Below are 20,945 nucleotides of genomic sequence, written 5' to 3'. Positions count from 1 at the left end.
CGGAACTAGAAGCACAAGCATTTCGCTACACTCGCATTAACATCTGCTAACCATGTGTATGTGACTAATAAAATTTGATTTGATTTGATTTGATTTGACCTGTATGCTCTCGTCGGCTGGCCCTCGCTACATATTCGTCGCCAAACCCACTGGCTCCAGGTCATCTATAAGTCTATGCTAGGTAAAGCTCCGTCTTATCTCAGCTCACTGGTCACGATAACAACACCCACCCGTAGCACGTGCTCCAGCAGGTATATCTCACTGGTCATACACAAAGCCAACATCTATTGGCTGCCTTTCCTTCCAGTTCTCTGCTGTCAATGACTCGAACGAATTGCAAAAATCGCTGAAGCTGGAGACTTACATTTCCCTCACTAACTTTAAACATCAGCTKTCTGAGCAGCTAACCGATCGCTGCAGCTGTACATAGCCCATCTGTAAATAGCCCACCCAATCTATCTACCTCATCCCCACATTGTTTTTATGAACTTTTCTGCTCTTTTGCACACCAGTATTTCTACTTGCACTCCAGTGTTAATTTGCTAAATTGTAATTACTCCGCTACTATGGCCTATTTWTCTCCTTCCCTCCTCACGCCATTTACACACACTCTATATAGACTTTCATTTTTTCTGTTGTGTTATTGACTGTACGCTTGTTTATTCCATGTGMAACTCTGTTGTTTGTGTCGCACTGCTTTGCTTTATCTTGGCAAGGTCGCAGTTGTAAATGAGAACTTGTTCTCAACTAGCCTKCCTGGTTATTAAATAAAGGTTAAATTATTAAATATAAAACATATTTTATAAAAATCTCTATAGACAAAAATTGGTAGTAGATTGGCCTTACTGAAGTGCTCAGCAAATTTCAACATGGCACAGTCATAGAATGCCACCTTTCCAACAAGACAATTTCTGCACTGCTGGAGCTGCCTCAGTGAACTGTAAGTGCTGTACTTGTGAAGTGGAAACYTCTAGGCGCAAAAACGGCTTAGCCGCGAGGTGGTAGGCCACACAAGTTCACACAAGCTATTAGCCCATACTAACGTATTGAATAACAGTCACTACATGCAACAACAGAAAACACATCCAAAGGAAGTTTGTTCTGAAGATGTAAGAAAGATTCGGAAAKAWTMTTTACTTAAATTTMTAGATGTATTTAACCCCTTATTTTCGACACTAAACAGTCTCCATATACTTCCATTKATTTTTTTCAGAGCCTATCGACAATCCTGACTTAGCTGTGTAATATTGACAAGCTCAGAACCACTTGTGTTTCAAACAATGGTCCTGTTTTATCAATTGCTGTGCTGATCAAAGGACAATTCATTACCTCTGTCAAAATAATATGTATTTTTGCAAWAAAGATGGWGATGCAACAATAATACACATTTACAATAGGCCTATATCTAAACAGACATACAGCCAAATTATCTAAATTCAGCAAAAAAGGAAGGTCCTCTCACTGTCAACTGCGTTTATTTTCAGCAAACTTAACATGTGTAAATATTTGTATGAACATAACAAGATTCAACAACTGAAACATAAACTGAACGAGTTCCACAGACATGTGACTCATAGAAATGGAATAACGTGTCCCTGAAGAYAGGGGGGCTCAAAATCAAAAATGGTGAGGCCACCAGCTGCATTAAGTACTGCAGTGCATCTGCACCAGATTTGCCAGTTCCTGCTGTGAGATGTTACCCCACTCTTCCACCAAGGCACCTGCATGTTCCCGGACTTTTCTGGAGGGAATGGCCCTAGCCCTCACCCTCCGATCCAACAGGTCCCGGACATGCTTAAAGAGATTGAGATTGCTGGCCATGGCAGAACACTGACATTCCTGTCTTGCAGGAAATCACGCACAGAACGAGCATTATGGCTGGTGGCATTGTCATGCTGAAGGGTCATGGCAGGATGAGCCTGCAGGAAGGGTACCACATGAGGGAGGAGGATGTCTTCCTTGTAACGTACATTGTTTAAATTGCCTGCATTGACAACAAGCTCAGTATGTGACACACCGCCCCAGACCATGACGGACCCTCCACCTCGAAATCGATCTCGCTCCAGAGTACGGGCCTCGTTGTAATGCTCATTCCTTCGACGATAAACGCGAATCCGACCATCACCCKTGGTGAGACAAAACCGCGACTCYTCAGTGAAGAGCACTTTTTGCCAGTCCTGTCTGGTCCAGCGACGGTGGGTTTGTGCCCATGGGTGACGTTGTTGCCGGTGCTGTCTGGTGAGGACCTGCCTTACAGCAGGCCTACAAGCCCTCGGTCCAGCCTCTCTCAGCCTTTTGCGGACAGTCTGAGCACTGATGGAGGGATTGTGCGTTCCGGGTGTAACTCGGGCAGTTGTTGTTGCCATCCTGTACTTGTCCCGCAGGTGTGATGTTCGGATGTACCGATCCTGTGCAGGTGTTGTTACACATGYTCTGCCACTGCGAGGACAAACAGCTGTCCGTCCTGTCTCCCTGTAGCGCTGTCTTAGGTGTCTCACAGTACAGACATTGAAATGTATTGCCCTGGCCACATCTGCAGTCCTCATGCCTCCTTGCAGCATTCCTAAGGCACGTTCACGCATATGAGCAGAGTCCCTGGGGATCTTTCTTTTGGTGTTTTTCAGAGTCAGTAGAAAGGCCTCTTTAGTGTCCTATGTTTTCATAACTGTGACCTTAACTGCCTACCGTCTGTAAGCTGTTAGTGTCTTAATGACCGTTCCACAGGTACATGTTCATTAATAAAGAGAATAACGTGAACACAAACTACAAAACAATAAATGTGAAAACCGAAACAGTCCTCTCTGGTGCTACGAACACYAAGACAGGAAACAACCACCCACAAGCCCCAACACAAAACAAGCCACCTAAATATGGTTCCCAATCAGAGACAATGACAAACACCTGCCTCTGATTGAGAATCATATCAGGCATAAATAGAAATGGACAAACTAGACACACAACATAGAATGCCCACCCAGCTCACGTCCTGACCAACACTAAAACAAGTAAAACACACAAGAACTATGGTCAGAACGTGACAATTCCTAATGAACGCCCATTGAAAAGAGAGTGACATCAAAACAAAAAAAAATCGGAATGGTTTGTCCTCGGGGTTTCGCCTGCCAAATAAGTTCTGTTATACTCACAGACATGATTCAAAAAAATTTAGAAACCTCAGAGTGTTTTCTATCAAAATCTACTAATACTATGCATATCTTAGGTTCTGGGCCTGAGTAGCAGGTAGTTTACTTTGGACACGCTTTTCATCCGGACGTGAAAATACTGCCACCTATCCCAGAGAAGTTAATTGTTTGTGGTTCATTGAACAAGCATGGGAAACAGTGTTTAAACCATTTACAATGAAGATCTGTGAAGTTATTTTATTTTTATTTTTACGAATTATCTTTGAAAGACAGGGTCCTGAAAAAAGGATATTTCTTTTTTTGCTGAATTTATATATACAGTACACACCGGTGTACATCATCATAATAGCAGGACATTGTTAAGTCCATTATCACTCTGAGTATAAATTAGGTTGTTTGAAAAGTTTTGAATCCTAAGCAACCTGCATACACATTGTTTGAAGTATAATACCTACATAGCTACTGAAGTAGGTCAAAGCTATGCCCTGCAAAGCATGGGTGGAATAGGCATTGTGGTGCTCATGTGAATTACCTTTATTGATCGGCTTCAGACAAATGCCTATTCTCACCTAAAACATGATTTTTTGTTTTTAATTTGTTTAATAGTTCTTGCCTTCTCATACTGGTGAATGGTAGTGCAAAGCTGCAAGGTTGTCTCGAAGACATTGCATGGCCTTTTCGGTGTTGCCATTTTGAAGTACCCAAAGCTATGTTGCAATTATCTCTTGCTTGGTTGAAGGACAGGTAGGTTTATATTTTATGTGTTCATATTTTATGTGGGTTAAAACARCAAATGATAAAATCATATTTCAGTTTTACATGAGAGTAAAGCGAACACACCTGTTTTAAACAAAATGTGGAAATCTGGAAATCTGGAAATCTGGGTGGAAATTCCACCCACCACTGACATCTCTCAGCTGTAATGAATGAAAGTACATTATGCTGTTACTGTGTGTTTGACGTTATGCAATTACTGTACGTCCTATAGCCTACATAACAATCTGCATCTGAATATCATGGCTTCTCTAAATTCAGCGTTGTTGTTTTTTGACCTCTGAGCACGTTRGTGCACCCATAAATCTGTCTGCTGAAAGAGAGACACGCTCTGAATACAGAGTTTGCCATGTAAATCAATCACTCCTGGGCTGCGTCTCAAATGGCATCCTATTCCCTACATTTACATTTGACCAGTATCTATAAGGCCCTAGTCAAAAGTAATGCACAGTGTAGGGAAAAGTGTGGTATTTGGGATGAAGCCCTGTAAGGGAAAGAGACCAGCAAACACAATCAGGACTACCTAGTCTGAATACTGAAGTGCATCTCCTCCTCTCCTCACTGTCTCTTCCATTTCTCAACTCTGTTTAATAGAGAAAAAAAGTCACCTTTGCTAACTGGATCACAAATACCCAACAATATTTGTCTGGACTACAACACATGAGAAATAGGCTACTCGTTGGTATTCATGCAATCTTAGAATGAACTCCTGAATAAATATGGGAGATAAAAACATGAAATTGTATCACAAGGGTGTAGGCTGACCTTATTTACACCTAGCCAAAGCTACCAACATCCTCTAAAGAGAACATTGTGTCCAGATTGACTGAGTCATAGAGATCTCTCCAATATAGTGCATCACTTTGGTCTCCACACAGTCCTCCTAGATAAGGTCAACATTACACATGCATGATCGCCAAAATGTATCTCTAGATTTCTATTGGCAGACACTGTAAACTGTGGCGAAACACATGTCAACATCGCATATGCATTATGAGTGAGACAGAGGGGTACAGTAGTCAGCCACCTTGGAACATTGAATGTGCAAAGYAATGTGGATCATTTGACTGATAAAATCCATATGAGTAGTCGTGTGGTTATGAAATGCGGTGTTAACCTGAAAATGTGCTGATCAGACAGCTTGGAAATGAGGGCATGATGATATACAGTATGTATACCCACAAACCAATGGTATGGTAATGTTAACCGAATGGCTGTACCTCACAATGTACGCATCCCAAATGGCATGTATTTTATTTATAGTGCACTACTTTTGACCAGAGCCTATAGGGAGGTAAGTGCAGATGCCTATTGCGGAAGGTTGTGTTTAATGCTTTATCATTGCTGACACACATTTGCAAGGAACATTTTCATCGGATGCAATGCAAATATTCTCTGAATATTATTTATTTAATTGACATGATTCATTGTCAAGGGTCTGGTGCCATTCAGATTCAGGAGGAGGGTTGAAATAGGGCTCCGTCTCAAATGGCACCCGATTCCCTATACAGTATAGTGCACTACTTTTGACCAGGGCACATAGTCTCTGGTCAAAGTAGTGCAATATGTAGATAGGTTGCCATTTGGGACACACCTTAGGTTAGCTGTGCTGTACTAATTAGACAGAAATGTGGACTGAAGAATCTGTCAGAAGAGAAACATCTGTCATGAGATTTGTGTGTGTGTGTGATTATGAAAGACTCTTTAAATCRAACATTTTTATTTTATTATTTTGTCAAATCGGGCCAAGAATTGGGTCCAATGTGTTGTGTCCCCTTGGCCACTCTGTATATCCCCTTCTGGTTACATTATTCACAACATTAGTGTGCAATTACTGGTGGCAATACCCAACATGACCCTCTAATATGATCCGAAGGGATCTATATTCTGGGGGCAGCCCATGGCACTTTGAATCGGATACGAAACTGCACTGGATTATCGTGACAGAATAAAAACTGCACACATTCAGAGGGATTCATTTTCTGCAGTGTATGACARCACCAACTAACCGACCTTCATCATCTCTCCCCTCCCAAACCTCCCAGCTCCCCCAACKCTCCCAACCCCGAAATACTTCTCCCTATTGTGTTACATTAGTTACAAAATAATTGGAACCCTTTCTATGATGGTTAAATGCTAGCAGCTTCAGAGGCACTCAATGTGTRCCAAATGGCACCCCATTCCATATACAGCGCACTACTTTTGACCAGAGCCTTATGGGCCAAGTAGTGCAATATATAATGAATGGGGTGCCATTTTGGACACACATGATCGTAGCGGACTGCTTGAGCCCTACAAACAAGAATTGTCATGATCAACCTTTGAGAGCAGCTTGCTTAGAGTTCCATGAACTCAATAGTCAATGGATGAATAGAGAAAGTATGAACTGTATTTGTCATAAAGCTTTTTTATTCATTTGTACATTTGGAATTGATGTTAATCAATAGGCCATTTTCTGGCATGAATTAGAAAGAGGGTGAAATAAATGCTCTTGGCTGCATACAATTCTTCCTACTACGCCACCATGTCGGTGTCAATGACTGATTTCACCTGTAATAAATCTGTACACCTGTAATAACACCTGTAATAAATCTCAGCTTTTTTTAAATACACTCAAGAAAAACTATATTTATTTTAGTGATTCAGGAGTAACATTAAAACAGAATAATTTAGACAACTATACAGAAAACCCCTGAAATTGCTGAAACAAGTAAATTAAATCAATGAACAGAATAGACAGATTAACTGATAACTAAAATAGCAATGCAGATGGCACTCTTTCACGAAGTGCAAAGATGTATTATAGGTTAAAAAACAATGTGTAGAGGAATGCTACAGACTTTGCGGCGTAGAAGATCGATCATCGTTCCAGAGGTCGTGGATTCAAATGCAAAGAGTGGCATGCTGAAAAGTTAGTACTAAGTGAACATGTCAAATGTAATCATATTGTCATTGATTAAATACTTTTTTACACTATATTAGCTGGACAGCATGTCACTTACTTTAACCCCCCCCCCCCCCCCACTATCATTTAATTTCCTTACAAAAAAACATGTGTGCATGTATTAATTTAGAGTTCACATGTTAACACCACCTTTTTCACATGTGAGGAGAATAACATGTTTTCACCTCACATGTAAATTGCGATTCAGATGTGAAATTTGCAGTTTCACATGTGACAATCAAATTTGCATTCTCACATGTGAAAATTTTGCATGCCCATTGTGTCAGATTTCTTTCACAATTTTTTTTTTACATGTGTATTTTTATGTTATAACATGTTGCTTTTACATGTTATCACAATACATTCACATTAGATCAAAAAAATGTCTGTAAGGGTGTAGCTGTGCCTGCCTGATACAGCCCATGTTACAGACGGTGAGCTAAATAAGATATGTGTTTGGGTTGTGTGTGTCATGTCTTTCTAGTGTGTCTGCTAGCCTCCCAGCAACACAGTGCCCCTGAGTAACAATAGGCTTTCTCCTCATGTCTTTTTCAATTAAAGTCTAGCTCATACATCTGCACTCATACATCTGTACTGCTGAAATCAGTACTGTTGAAATCTTCTCACTAGATAGCATGGTGCCTGCTCGGCTGGAAGCTAGAATAAATATTCTGGTGTCAAAATGTCACCCAACCCTGCTGAGCTGGTTTTTAGAAAACATGTCCTTTCACTTTTATATTGCCACACAGCATGTGTGTGTGTGTGCAGGTATGCATGCGTGTGGCTGTGTTACTAAACCCAGTTGATTGCTATCTACGGAGTCTTTGAAGGGTCTTGATCATCCTGCCAGACATGGTTTCCTCTAATCCATGGGCTTTATAGTACTGGCTACTTTTCGTCTTGCACTGTCTGAGTGCCTGGAACGTTACATCCAGCAATTATCACATTTATTCGTAAGATAATATCAAAATTGATGACAGTTCTCCTTAAAAACAAATCATTGTATTCTGTTATGGTACACAACATACCACACAGGTTGAGGGTTCATCCCTCTCCACTTGTGCACAGCAAGCAGTCCTCAAACGAATTTATATCATATATATTCTATATATATTCTACTCATTCAAGAGTTAAATGAACACTGTAAATACTTAAATTAGTTAGTAACAAGAGTTGAACCAAAACCCTGCCTATCATTATCAGATTTCCAAGCATGCTCTATTGCAGGTTGACATTTTAGAATTGCTTGTTTCAATATATATGTTTTTACATGTACATTGAATGATTAACTAATATTATGCGACTGAAATATTTATCTGAACCAATCCAATCCAGTTGACTGAAATGAACTAATGCAACAATGATGTCTCTGTCACTAGCAAACACAGTTATGGGTAGTACTGGTAACTCTAAAATTCCCTCGAAAGGCACCCTGAGAAACATGCAAATTAGGCTTAAAAACCTACAGCAGGGCTATTCCTTTCCGGCACTGGAAATGAATGGGATGGTTTTTCAAAGAACCAACCCATGTATGGTTATTCTGAGACCCTAAAATGGTTCCCCTATGGCATCACTCTCAAGAACCTTATTTGGTTTCAACTTGCACCTTTATTTTTAAGTGTAGGATTAGCGTTATGGGTTAGGGTTTGGAGCTAAGGTTAGGGGTTAGGGAAAATAGGATTTTAAATGAGAATCAATTGTTTGGTCCTCAAGGATTGTATAACAAATGTGTATCTACATGTATGTGTGTGTACGCTGATACAAGGTGGACAGCCATTACTGAGCCCTGTCTCCCGCTGTCTTCCCCCGTCTCCCCAGCCTGACCGTGCAGTCTGGTGACTAATGGCCTAGCCGTCAATCACTAAATCTCTCAGGGAGGAGCGTGCCACGGCCACCCAAACTACAGGCTCAGGAGAGTAGGAGCACATCATATCTATGTCAGTTGCACAAACACATACACCAGGGTTTCCGTCAGACGATAATAGCCGACTTTTGGCCGAWTTAGAAAATATATACAGTGGGGAGAACAAGTATTGGATACACTGCTGATTTTGCAGGTTTTGCTGCTTACAAAGCATTAGAGGTCTGTAATTTTTATCATAGGTACACTTCAACTGTGAGAGACGGAATCTAAAAATCCAGAAAATTACATTGTATGATTTTTAAGTAATTAATTTGCATGACATAAGTATTTGATACATCAGAAAAGCAGAACTTAATATTTGGTACAGAAACCTTTGTTTGCAATTGCAGAGATCATATGTTTCCTGTAGTTCTTGACCAGGTTTGCACACACTGCAGCAGGGATTTTGGCCCACTCCTCCATACAGACCTTCTCCAGATCCTTCAGGTTTCGGGGCTCTCGCTGGGCAATACGGACTTTCAGCTCCCTCCAAAGATGTTCTATTGGGTTCAGTTCTGGAGACTGGCTAGGCCACTCCAGGACCTTGAGATGCTTCTTACGGAGCCACTCCTTAGTTACCCTGGCTGTGTGTTTCGGGTCGTTGTCATGCCGGAAGACCCAGCCACTACCCATTTTCAATGCTCTTACTGATGGAAGGAGGTTGTTGGCCAAGATCTCGCGATACATGGCCCCATCCTCCCCTCAATACGGTGCAGTCGTCCTGTCCCCTTTGCAGAAAAGCATCCCCAAAGAATGATGTTTCCACCTCCATGCTTCACGGTTGGGATGGTGTTCTTGGGGTTGTACTCATCCTTCTTCTTCCTCCAAACATGGCGAGTGGAGTTTAGACCAAAAGCTCTATTTTTGTCTCATCAGACCACATGACCTTCTCCCATTCCTCCTCTGGATCATCCAGATGGTCATTGGCAAACTTCAGACGGGCCTGGACATGCGCTGGCTTGAGCAGGGGGACCTTGTGTGCGCTGCAGGATTTTAATCCATGACGGCGTAGTGTGTTACTAATGGTTTTCTTTGAGDCTGTGGTCCCAGCTCTCTTCAGGTCATTGACCAGGTCCTGTCGTGTAGTTCTGGGCTGATCTCTCACCTTCCTCATGATCATCGATGCCCCACGAGGTGAGATCTTGCATGGAGCCCCAGACCGAGGGTGATTGACCGTCATCTTGAACTTCTTCCATTTTCTAATAATTGCGCCAACAGTTGTTGCCTTCTCACCAAGCTGGTTGCCTATTGTCCTGTAGCCCATCCCAGCCTTGTGCAGGTCCTTAATTTGATCTCTGGTCTTGGCCATTGTGGAGAGGTTGGAGTCTGTTTGATTGAGTGTGTGGACAGGTGTCTTTTATACAGGTAACGAGTTCAAACAGGTGCAGTTAATACAGGTAATGAGTGGAGAACAGGAGGGCTTCTTAAAGAAAAACTAACAGGTCTGTGAGAGCCGCAATTCTTACTGGTTGGTAGGTGATCAAATACTTATGTCATGCAATAAAATGCAAATGAATTACTTAAAAATCATACAATGTGATTTTCTGGATTTTTGTTTTAGATTCCGTCTCTCACAGTTGAAGTGTACCTATGATAAAAACTACAGACCTCTACATGCTTTGTAAGTAGGAAAACCTGCAAAATCGGCAGTGTATCAAATACTTGTTCTCCCCACTGTATATATAATGTAAAATTGCCCAAGAGAAGAAAAAAAATCCAGTTGCGAAATAATGCATTTTAGCCTATTCATTGATGGAAATCCAGTCGACTACCACGAGAGCTGTTGCTAACGCTCATCAAACAACTATTGCTGCTGGAGTGAAACTGCACAACAATTCTAAATGCAATCGCGGGTTAAAAATAATGGCCCACGATTAAAAAGATTTACTATTTTTATTAACTGGTAATCGAAGTGTGCTTCCCGTTTGCCATTCAAGTGAATTGGCAACTAGGCAGGCTTTTTTTTGCATTTTGAAAACATATACTTAATTGTTTGAAACCTGAACGTTATATTATATCACGTTTCAGGTATGACACAGATGCAGACAGTATCGAASGAACAAAAGTTCATTTCTAATACAGGGTCAGGCAAACGATAGGTCAAAGGCAAGCAGGGGTCAATAATCCAGTAAGGTGGGGTAAGGTACAGAACGGCAGGCAGGCTCAGGGTGGGCAGAATGGTCAAAACTGGGAAGTACTAGAAAACAGGAGCAAGAAACAGGCAGGAGCAGGGGAACAAACACTGGTAGGTTTCACGAACAGAACGAACTGGCAACAGACAAACAGAGAACACGGGTATAAATACGCAGAGGATAATGGGGAAGATGGGRGACAGCTGGAGMGGGGTGGGATGACACCTGGAGGGGGGTGGAGACGAGCACAAAGACAGTWGAAACAGATCAGGGTGTGACAGATTACATATTATGTGYCATGTCTTACCTTGCTTCAAAGTAGCCTAYCCAAAATCCAACCATGCGTGCAGGCAATTATTTTATAAAGACTTCCATATGTCATTGAAACCAGTAGCCTATTTCTCTCATTTCATATTGTTTTTCAAATGTAATTTCTTTCATTGTCCAGTAGCAAAAGGCACAATCCTAATCATATTAGCAACTCAGACAAGTTGTCTTTATATCTCCCCTCTTTCTAAATTTCTAATGGATATTTTAATCTCGGTGTCATGAAACTGCTCGCATGTGTGGTGGGCTTTGGACAATGCTGTTTTCCAGGTAATTGCATTATGGTATGAACGTTCGCGTATAGCCCAATGCCTTGTTCACATTGCTGCGCTTCTAATYTGAAGAAATACTACAGTATTAAAATGTTAAGCTTATTAAAGCCAATTTATGCTTGCTCCAGTGATGCAATCTGGAGCATGTGACGCATTTACGGCGCCTCTGGAAGCTTGCAGAAGCCAAATCGTGCTCCGCACCGCATCGCCGTGTGCCTCCCAAATGTTATTACAATGAGGAGGTCTCCATATAGCTACGGATTAACATGATTGGTTGACAGTAAATGGGGCAGGAGGTCCTGTATAAACACAACCTCACTTCCTTGAGAACRTCCTTCATAACAGCTCTGCTCTGCTCCGCATTGCACAAGTAGGAGTGCTCTCACTGAGGCTGAGGCCGCATCACAGTAAATTCTGTAAGGCCACTGCAGATTCCGGATTGACCATGCAGAGCCTTTTACCAAGAAGCATATGCTCTTKGCATGAGACATTTGTGCTTACCATGATTTATTTTATTTTTTATTTATTTTATTTCACCTTTATTTAACCAGGTAGGCTAGTTGAGAACAAGTTCTCATTTACAACTGCGACCTGGCCAAGATAGAGCAAAGCAGTTCGACACATACAACAACAGAGTTACACATGGAATAAACAAACATACAGTCAATAATAAGGTAGAACAATTCTATATACAGTGTGTGCAAATGAGGTAAGATAAGGGAGGTAAGGCAATAAATAGGCCATGGTGGTGAAGTAATTACAATATAACAAATAAACACTGGAGTGATAGATGTGCAGAAGCTGAATGTCAAGTAGAGATACTGGGGTGCAAAGGAGCAAGATAATAAAATAAATACAGTATGGGGATGAGGTAGTTGGATGGGCTATTTACACAGGTGCAGTGATCTATGAGCTGATCWGACAGCTGGTGCCTAAAGCTAGTGAGGGAGATAAGAGTCTCCAGCTTTAGTGATTTTTGCAGTTTGTTCCAGTCATTGGCAGCAGAGAACTGGAAYGAAAGGTGGCCAAAGGGGGAATTGGCTTTGGGGGTGACCAGTGAGATATACCTGCTGGAGCGCGTGCTACGAGTGGGTGCTGCTATGGTGACCAGTGAGCTGATATAAGCCGGGGCTTTAACTAGCAGAGACTTGAAGATGACCTGGAGCRAGTGGGTTTGGTGACGAGTATGAAGCGAGGGCCAGCCAACGAGAGCATACAGGTCGCAGTGGTGGGTAGTATATGGGGCTTTGGTGACAAAATGGATGGCACTGTGATAGACTGCATACAATTTGTTGAGTAGTGTTGGAGACTATTTTGTAAATGACATCGCCGAAGTCGAGGATCGGTAGGATGGTCAGTTTTACAAGGGTATGTTTGGCAGCATGAGTGAAGGATGCTTTGTTGCGAAATAGGAAGCAATTTCTAGATTTATGTGAGTCTATGTCTGGAAGGAGAGTTTACAGTGTAGCCAGACACTTAGGTATTTGTAGTTGTCCACATATTCTAAGTCAGAACCGTCCAGAGTGTAGTGATGCTGGACGGGCGGGCAGGGATCGGTTGAAGAGCATGCATTTAGTTTTACTTGCATTTAAGAGTAGTTGGAGGCCACGGAAGGAGAGTTGTATGGTATTGAAGCTCGTCTGGAGGTTAGTTAACACAGTGTCCAAAGAAGGGCCAGAASTATACAGAATAGTGTCGTCTGCGTATAGGTGGATCAGAGAATCACCAGCAGCAAGAGCTACATCATTGATGTAAACGGAGAAGCGAGTCTGCCCGAGAATTGCAGATGCACAGAGCACGCACAGAAACTAATATACAATTGAAGTTTGAGTCTTCCATACACTTAGGTTGGAGTCATTAAAACTCGTTTTTCAACCACTCCACACATTTCTTGTTAACAAACTATCGTTTTGGCAAGTCGGTTAGGACATTTACTTTGTGCATGACAAGTAATTTGTTTAAACAATTGTTTACAGACAAGTTAATTCCCTTATAATTCACTGTATCACAATTCCAGTGGGTCAGAAGTTTACATACACTAAGTTGACTGTGCCATTAAACAGCTTGAAAAATTCCAGAAAATGATGTCATTGCTTTAGAAGCTTCTGATAGTTTAATTGACATCATTTGAGCCAATTGGAGGTGTACCTGTGGATGCATTTCAAGGCCTACCTTCAAGCTCAGTACCTCTTTGCTTGACATTATGGGAACATCAAAATAAATCAGCCAAGACTTCAGAAAAACATTTGTTTGGAAGCAATTTACAAACTCCTGAAGGTACCACGTTCATCTGTAGAAACAATAGTACGCAACTATAAACACCAACGTACCACGCAGCTATCATACCGCTCAGGAAGGACACGCATAGAAAACAATTTAAAGGCAATGCTACCAAATARTAATTGAGTGTATGTAAACTTCTGACCCACTGGGAATGTGATGAAAGAAATAAAAGCTGAAAAAAATCATTCTCTCTACTATTATTCTGACATTTCACATTCTTAAAATAAAGTGGTGATCCTAAAGAGGATTAAATGTCAGGAATTGTGAAACTGAGTTTAAATATATTTGGTTAAMGTGTATGTAAACTTCCGACTTCAACTGTATGTATTATTCATTTAATAATTTATATCATTATTATTATTGCCACAGTCAGAGAAACATTTAAGGCCTATTGTTAGTCAAAATCATTGAAGATAATTGTTGTATTTATTATTCMGAAATCAATAAAAACACAAATAAAATATTTGCTACCATATTTGCTACTCAGTCCATGTAAAATSTTTGTCTCTGTGCCTCATACATATACAGAAGCAGCACACAGCAACGTATACGCAGGCACAGGCAGACACACACATACGCCAGCACACAATGTTCATGTTTGATGCAGTCTTGACATGATTCAGCTATAGGTACAGTGGCTTGCGAAAGTGTTCACCCCCCTTTTTTACTATTTTGTTGCCTTACAACCTGGAATTTAAATAGATTTTTGGGGGGTTTGTATCATTTGATTTACACAACATGCCTACCACTTTGAAGATGCAAAATATTTTTTCTTGTGAAACGAACAAGAAATAAGACAAAAAAACAGAGCGGGCGTGCATAACTATTCATCCCCCTAAAGTCAATACTTTGTAGAGCCACCTTTTGCAGCAATTTTAGATGCAAGTCTCTTGGGGCTTGTTTTTATAAGKTTGGCACCTCTAGCCACTGGGATTTTTAACCATTCTTCAAGGCAAAACTGCTCCAGCTCCTTCAAGATGGATGGGTTCTGCTGGTGTACAGCAATCTTTAAGTCATACCACAGATTCTCAATAGGATTGAGGTCTGGGCTTTGACTAGGCCATTCCAAGACATTTAGATGTTTCCCCTTAAACCACTCGAGTGTTGCTTTAGCAGTATGCTTAGGGTCATTGTCCTGCTGGAAGCTGAATCTCCGTCCCAGTCACAAATCTCTGGAAGACTGAAACAGGTTTACCTCAAGAATTTCCTTGTATTTAGCTCCACCCACCATTCCTTCAATTCTGACCAGATTCCCAGTCCCTGCCGATGCACAACATCCCCACAGCATGATGCTGCCACCACCATGCTTCACTGTTGGGATGGTTTTCTCGGGAATGAAAGGTGTTGGGTTTGCGCCAGACAGCGTTTTCCTTGATGGCAAAAACATCAATTTTAGTCTCAGCTGACCAGAGTACCTTCTTCCATATGTTTAGGGATTCTCCTTTAGGCGACCACCAAACATGTTTTCTTATTTTTTCCTTGAAGCAATGGCTTTTTTCTTGCCKCTCTTCCGTAAAGCCCAGCTCCTTGGAGTGTACGGCTTAAAGTGAAACGTGACGCTGATATAATGCTCACTGGCAACTATACCTAGACAAGATCCCACAAAGCACAATGGGGAAATGGCTACCTCAATATGATTCCCAATCAGAGACAACGATAAACAGCTGCCTCTGATTGGGAACAACACCAGGCCAACATAGACATACAATTCCCCTAGATAACCCACCCTAAATCACACCACGACCTAACCAACATAGAGAATAAACAGCTCTCTATGGTCAGAGCGTGACAACTCCAATCTCCGCTGTGTAGTTTTGCAGCTCCTTCAGGGTTATCTTTGGTCTCTTTGTTGCCTCTCTGATTAATGCCCTCCTTGRCTGGTCTGTGAGTTTTGGTGGGCGGCCCTCTCTTGGCAGGTTTGTTGTGGTGCCATTTTCTTTCCATTTTTAATAATGGATTTAATGGTGCTCCGTGGGATGTTCAAAGTTTCAGATATTTTTTTATGACCCAACACTGATCTGTACCTCTCTACAACTTTTTCCCTGACCTGTTTGGAGAGTGCCTTGGACTTCATGGTGCCGCTTGCTTAGTGGTGCCGCATGCTTGGTGGTGCCACTACGCTTGCTTGGTGGTGCCACTACGCTTGCTTGGTGGTGCCACTACGCTTGCTTAGTGGTGTTGCAGACTCTGGGGCCTTTCAGAAGAGGCATATATATATACACTGAGATCATGGGAGAGATCATGTGACACTTAGATTGCACACATGTGGACTTTATTTAACTAATTATGTGACTTCTGAAGGTAATTGGTTGCACCGGATCTTATTTAGGGGTTTCATAGCAAAGGGGGTGAATACATGTTGAACATGTACTTTTTTTTATTTCACTTCACCAATTTGGACTATTTGGTGTATGTCTATTACATGAAATCCAAATTAAATWAAATTTAAATTACAGGTTGTAATGCAACAAAATAAGAAAAACGCCAAGGGGGATGAATACTTTTGCAAGGCACTGTAAGTAGCAGACTTTTATAAAACCTCAATTAGGCGGGGATAACATGTTGGACAATTCTGAAGGTAGAGTTGTATTTTGAGTGCAGGGCTAATACAGAGGGAATGGGTCACTGATGCTGGAGTGGGGAAAGCAGAGATGCAGGCCGAAACGGTACTGATTGGCCTAAATCATAGAGCGTGATTGGGAGATGGGATGATGGAGGAGCTGGTAGAGAAAGTGTGCAAATTCGTCCCAAATAGCACACTATTCCCTATGTAGTGCACTTATTTTGACCACAACCCTAAGGGCCCTGGTCAAAAGTAGTGCACTACATTGAGGGATAAGGGTGCCATTTGGGACACATTCCATCTGTTCTATGCTCTGCCATTTTACTGCTGGCTCGGGTTCACTCAGGTTGTGTGTGTAGAACAGACCCACACACACACACACACACACACACACACACAGGCAGGAACACACACAAACTTACATACACACAGTCAGTGTCCCAGTTCTCTAATTTTCTGAAATGTGCAGAAAGTAATTAGAGAGAAAGAGGAAAATGTTTAAGAGAATCAAGCATTCAGGGGCAGGCAAATGCAGTAAATATCTTAAAGTAAGACAAATTTGGGTCTTATTACCTTTCATTAAATAGGACTTAGAAATGAGTGTTATGTGGCTTGAGTAATGTTCCAGAACATTGCCTGGCAGGGAACAAATGGTACACAAATATTGCGGTTGTTACAACACGACACAGAAATAACTACGGAGTCGGCGGTTTAGATTAATATTGGATACAAAGCCGTAACACTTTCATGTCAACAGGTACAACGCTTTATTACCTGACAAAGCATGTTGTGTGAGCCCTTATAATGGTTAAAGCCAATGCAGAAACGTGATGACCTTGACATCATTTAGAAAGGTACAAGTGGAAWAACTTAACATACATGTCATATCCTTTTTTTTTTTTTTTCTCTAATAGGGAATCACATTGCTCAGCATAATGATCCAAATTAATTATTGAGTTGTGATTCGGTAGTTCCAGTTCCTGCAGGAGATATGAAAGTCASCTCAGTAGGGAAATAATTAAACTGTGAGACCAGGTAGAAAATAAAATGTGCACTGATTATCATTACAGTACATTCCCCACCACAGGGAAAGTGGTTGGTTGGTTGGTTGAGAAATCTTTGTGGTGATATTATTACGGTGTCCCTAAGTGGCAAACCAAACCAGTAAAYAGGCTGCAAATTATTTGAAAAGCCTTTTAAGTCTGGCAAAAAGCTGTGAAATATTTCCAAAGGCATGTGAAATTTGGTAAAAGACTGCYAAATATTTTGGCTTGAGAATTAATTCGACCTGCAAAGTTTGAAGGCCTGCGAAATATTCTAGTCAACAAAATATTTCAGCCAAGGAAATATTTCTGCCTGCGAAATACACTGAACAAAAATATAAAAGCAACATAAAGTGTTGGTCCCTTGTTTCATGAGCAAAAAAAAATCCCCAAAATGTTCCTTGCACACCATTTTTTTTATTATCTCAGAATAAAAAATTGCATTTCTCCTTTKCAAAGATAATCCATCCAGGTGTGGCATATCAAGAAACTGATTAAACAGCATGATCATTACACAGGTGCACCTTGTGKTGGAAACAAAAGGCCACTCCAAAACATGATGGGACTGCAGTTCAACATCGTATCTGATGTCAGTGCCAAATGCTCACCTTCAATGGCCACTGGCACACTGTAGAAGTYTCCTTTTCATGAAMTAATCCCAGTTTCAACTGTACTGGGKAGAAGGCAGACAGCATGTATGGTGTGTGGTGGTGGGGCTATGGTATGYTCCGGCATAAGTTACAGACAACAAACACAATTGCATTTTATCAATGGCAATTTGAATGCACAGAGATTCAGTACTGTGACAAGATCCTAAGGCCCATTGTTGMGCTATTACCTCATGTTTKAGCATGATAATGCATGGCCCCATGTGGCAAGGATCTGTACACAATTCCTGGAAGCTGAAAATGTCCCAGTTCTTCCATGGACTGCATATTCTCCAGACATGTCATACATTGAGCACGTTTGGGATGCTCTGGATCGACACCGTGTTCCAGTTCCCACCGATATCCAGCAACTTCACACATCCATTGAAGAGGAGTGGGACAACGTTCCTCAGGCCACAATCAAGAGCCTGATCAGCTCTATGCGAAGGATATCTGTCACACTGCATGAGGCAAATGGTGGTCACACAAGATACTGACTGGTTTTCTGATCCATGTCCCTACCTTTTTTTTAAGGAATCTGTGACCAACATATTCATATTTGTATTTCCAGTCAGGTGAAATCGATAGATTAAGSCCTAATGTATTTWAAAAGATGCAAAATATTTCAAAGYCGGGCCAAATATTMAGTGTGCAAAATATTTTGGCCAGCTAAATATATCAGGTTTCYAAATATTTATGTCAGCGGAATCTTTAGGCCAAAAAACACAGAACTGTGACGTTTCAAAGACCTTATATATTTCAAAGGCTTGCAGAGTTTCAAAGACGCCTTCTGCTTGGAGCAGGCTACTCCATATATCACCAAAGAAGAACAGAAAATAGGATAGGAAAAAAGTCCCCCCATTAAAACCCRAGAAGAAAAGAATGAAGCCATTACCCATGGCATAGGGATTCAGTTTATCTGCTACTTCTCACCTCTACTGAATTTTCTCAAGTTCGAGTCACTGTTTTTTAAATTCATATATAGTTCTGTTCCCCCCATCCCCCGATTTGATTCAATTACAAGAAAACACTTTGCTGGTGTTGGAATTTTGTGGGGAAGGAAAGCTTATCACGGTGGTGTGTATAGCCATGTTGAAGCTATGTGGGTAGCCCTTGAATAACAGTAATGGGCAACGCTGTAACTCCACCCAAAATCATATGGTATTTGTTTCATTGGGCCATGGTGATATAGTCCCAAAATGTTTTGCATGTCAGCAATCAGGTTTTCAAAARATGTAACTTTCAAAATACAGCCAGTATCATGCATTTTGCATCATARGATGCAAAACGCATCATACAAGCTTTATTTCGGTATTTTGAAAGTAAAGTATATCTTGAAAATGTGATCGCTGACATGCAAAACATTTTGGGACTATATCAATAATGGACTAATGAAACAAATCCCCAAATAGTTTTTGGGTGGAATTTTCAAATATCTCAAATGGTCGCCCKACCATGAGTTTTTTTATGCGCATGATGTCAGAATGCACTCACTCTTACGAATCTTGATTGTTACACAACAAGGCACTTAACCCACACTGCCCTCAAACCAAGGCACAGTGCCTGCTAATTATCTATAGGCTATGTTGCAACTTGTCAATTTCTATTTATTTTCTAACAAGTTTTATTTTCTAACAAGAGTTTAAATTGAGGTGTTTTCAGCCCCCTCATTAATTCACATAGAAGTATCCCATACAACTGTTTCGGACAATTTATGTTTGAGCTGGACAAACTTCTCTCTTCGAGAGCCAAAGCACTACCCTGTGGTTCCCCAGATCAAGTATGCASACATTTGTGCATCTCCACTCAGAAAAAAACGTGCAAAAATGTTTTCCCCCTGACACATTTTCCCGCTGGCCTTGCCTTCATTGTTTTCCTTATGAATAACAACTTAAGTAAGTGAAAAGAATAAGTGCCTTATTACGTTCTCATTCTAGTTTCTGTATACCTCGTTGTTGTTTCTACTTTAGAACACCATATGTATGCATGCAGGTACGTATGCAGGAGCAAAATGTATTTACATGTTTTCAAGTACTGGTGACATCATGCATTCTGATTATTGCATAGATTGTAATGGCCACATATGATGTGTGTAAAATACTTTTTTGAAGGTTGTATTGATTATGATGAACTAATGCTAAGCTAATTGCCAGCTTTGTGTGACGCCATGTTTGTTGGACATTATACAATGCATTCTGGTTGTCACGTAAACGTCTGTCAGACCTAAGTTGCTAGGAGGTGAAGGGGTGGTTCACTCGACGGACTTACAGTTGAAGTCGGAAGTTTACATACACCTTAGCCAAATACATTTAAACTCTTTTCACAATACCTGACATTTAATCCTAGTAAACATTACCTGTCTTAGGTCAGTTAGCATCACCACTTTATTTTAAGAATGAAATGTCAGAATAATAGTAGAGAGATTGATTTATTTCAGCTTTTATTTCTTTCATCACATTCCCAGTGGGTCAAAAGTTTACATACACTCAGTTAGTATTTGGTAGCATTGCCTTAAAATTGTTTAACTTGGGTCAAACATTTTGGGTTGCATTCGACAAGCTTCCCACAATAAGTTGGGTGAATTTTGGCCCATCCTGACAGAGTTGGTTTGTAGGCCTCCTTGCTCGCACATGCTTTTTGAGTTCTGCCCACAAATTGTCTATAGGATTGAGCTCAGGGCTTTGATGGCCACTCCAATACCTTGACTTTGTTGTCCTTAAACCATTTTGCCACAACTTTGCGTCATCCGCCACACAAAAAGAGCCCCTTATCCCAGGGGTTTTCATCTTTTATTAGGCCTTAATAAAACTCCAGTTGCCCTGATTTATTGAAAAGTCCCCCATCGTAGTAATATGTCCGTGCTTATTGATATCCCCCCCCGTATAGCCGTCCCGCCATGTCTACTCCCCGAAGA

Source organism: Salvelinus sp. IW2-2015, linkage group LG14 (genome assembly GCF_002910315.2).
Source record: "Salvelinus sp. IW2-2015 linkage group LG14, ASM291031v2, whole genome shotgun sequence".
Lineage (NCBI taxonomy): Eukaryota > Metazoa > Chordata > Actinopteri > Salmoniformes > Salmonidae > Salvelinus > Salvelinus sp. IW2-2015.
The sequence above is the reverse complement of the archived record's forward strand: the minus strand, read 5'-3'. Positions refer to the sequence as shown.